Genomic DNA, 2,879 nt, shown 5'->3' with positions numbered 1-2,879 from the left:
AGTAACAAAGTTATGATAAATTAAGGGTTGGATGAACAAATAATTAGAAATTTGTTCTGTCGTGTAAGTATTTTTATTTGTTTGGTAAATATAAATATGTTTCAAATATACGAAAAATTTATTTTTCATATTTATTGATACAAAAGATGCTTGATCTTCATATTTTCACGTAAAAAAAATAAAAAAATAAAAAATTCACGGGGTGGGGCATCCCCTGAGTGGGGTGAATTGCCATCACTAAATTTCACAAACATTATTAAAGTCATGAACAATTTCTGGAATGGAAAATTTTACTTCATAGGCAGTTTAGAAAATAATCCCCAAACAAATCCTCTTCCTCGTTGCTAAGTCCTAAATCACACAGAGATCAGGATAACAGTAATAGAAGAATTCAATGTTTTTGTAAGTTTGCTAATTGACAACAAGTTGATATTGAAAGTAGGGACATAATATACCCCAGAAATTTCCAAATTTGTATTTAGTTCATATTGCCTCCTTCTGACTTGATAGAAGTTCTGGTTCCATTGGGCATTAAAACTCTAGAACTAGTCTTATTTAGTAGTGAAGTTTGCGTATTGGTAATGTAGTCAGCGGCTCCACTATCCAGTATCCAAAAGTTTTACATATCCTATTTATGATTAAAGGACAAACAAGTAATTGGTTTCTGATATGCTAAATGTGCTTTAGGCTATGCATTACCATCTTGAATGAGTGCCATAATCTGCTTGTATTGTTCTGCTGTGAAAAATAAAGCTTTAAGCTCCACTCCTGCCTCATGAGAAATGAGGTTTGCTTTGGTAACTCCTTTTTCATTCTTCTTCTTGTATTTATGACCTTGTGTGAAGGTGAAAACACCTATCCACGGTATGATTAGCGCCTTAACAATGGCTACAGTATTTCTTTCCTTTGTTCTTCCTTGGCTAGAAGCATTCAGGCTATTCTTTCTTGCAGCTGCAATAATGGGTTCTCTGACAACAGCAATAGCACGTTGCCTTTCCTCCAGCAAGACCANCGAACTTTTGTCTTGGGCCTTAGCAAGCCGAGCCAAGCCCCGGCCAGTCCGACTCGATTTTTTCTCTCTTTTTATTTTTATTTTTTTAATATATGGCTCATTTTGGTTTTTTTCTTTTCCTTTTTTTTTTTTTTTAAACTAAGGCTCGAGCCACACGGGCCACCTCAGGCTTTGCTCGAAACCTCACAATTGAGCTCGGCCCGAGTCTTGACTCGGTTCCACCGAGCCGGCTCGGGCTTTTTTGGACAGAGCCATGGGCGATTTGATCCGACAAGTCCAATTGACATCCCTAGCTGCAACTATGGCTAATAAACATCTTACGATTGTGAGTTTTGCAACTGGTACAAATGTTTCCATGTAGGCCATGCCTTCTATTTGGTTATATTCTTTAGCAAGCAAGTGAGCTTTATATTTTTCGATGCTTCAATCTGCCTTGTATTTTATTTTATAAACCCAACGACATTCAATTGGTTTCAAGCCTATAAAAGACCTAGTTCCATTGTCGTCTAAGGCTTGAATTTTAGTACTCATGGTTGCGACTTCCAATTTGGATCATGTACAGCGTGAACAAAATTAGCTGGTTCAAATGTTTAAGAAATGTTTACAACTAAACTCTTATGGTTAGGTGATAAGTTGGGATAGGAGTCATAGTGAGAAATAGGATACTTGGTTCCTTTGTGTGTCTTAGCTACGAGCGAGGAGTTGTGGTTTGGGTTGATTACCGAGGCCTGTGAGCACGTGAAGTCTCTTGGCAAAAAATGGTGGTCTTTGAACCCTTTCAAATCTCCTGAGGTTTTCTGGTACACTTGGTGGTGTTTGATGGCTATTTGTAATTTCAGGCGGTTGTTTAAAACCTGTTTTTAGTGGAGGTAAGTTGGGTGGTGTTGTTGTAGAGTGTAAAGAAGATGATTGAAACAATAACGATGCTGATGACTGGCCAGCAGGTATATCTGATGGTAAATGATCTATGATGTGGTCACAAAGCAGAGGTAAGACTGTGGCATCTTGAGCTTGTTGAATTGGAATGACCAGATAAGGTCATTTTGTCTCATGAAAAACAACGACCCAACTGGAAAGGAGCTTGTTATTCTCTAAATCATATACTTTATATGCTTTTTGGCCCAGTGGAAAACCAAGAAAAATGCATCTTTTGGCTCTTGTATCAAACTCGTGTTCATGAGTTATGTTTTCAGCAAAACAAAGACAGCCAAAGAGACTTTGAGGTGGTTATATGTGGGTGGCTTTTGATAAAAGATTTCAAAGGAAGTTTTAATGTTCAATAAGGGAGTGGGCACACGATTTATCAAGTAAACTGCATGGTAAATTTGCCTGAAATCTAAGTGCCTTTGCCACATTGAGAATATGCCTATGATTCTTTTCACTACCCCTTTTTTTGTGGAGTCCCCGTACAAGTATGTTCAAAAGCTACCCCTTCATTATTAATAAATTCTAACATGGAAGAAAATTCTCGATTGGTATCGACTCTCAATTTTTGGACCTCACTATGATGTTGGGTTTTACTGAAGCAAAAAAAGGATTTCAAGATTGACTATGTTTCCGATTTGTATTTCAGAAGGTATATCCATGTAAATCTTGAATAGTCATCCACAATGGTTAAAAAAATAAGAGGTTCCCGTAATTGAAGGAAACTCTAAATGTACCCCATATATCACAATGAATCATCTCAAAATTTTTTTTGGTTGAAATAGAACTCAAATTCAAAGGTAGCCTAGTTTGTTTTGCCAAAGGACAAATTTCACTAGTGATGGCAACGAGGCGGGTTCAGGGGGGGATGGGGACGCCTCTCCCACCCCAAGCCCCGCCCCTCCTTCGACGGGCGGGGCGGGGCAATTTTCTTGCCCCGTTT

Source organism: Olea europaea, unplaced genomic scaffold, assembly GCF_002742605.1.
Source record: "Olea europaea var. sylvestris unplaced genomic scaffold, O_europaea_v1 scaffold3063, whole genome shotgun sequence".
NCBI classification, from domain to species: Eukaryota; Viridiplantae; Streptophyta; class Magnoliopsida; order Lamiales; family Oleaceae; genus Olea; species Olea europaea.
This window is presented reverse-complemented; position numbering follows the sequence as displayed.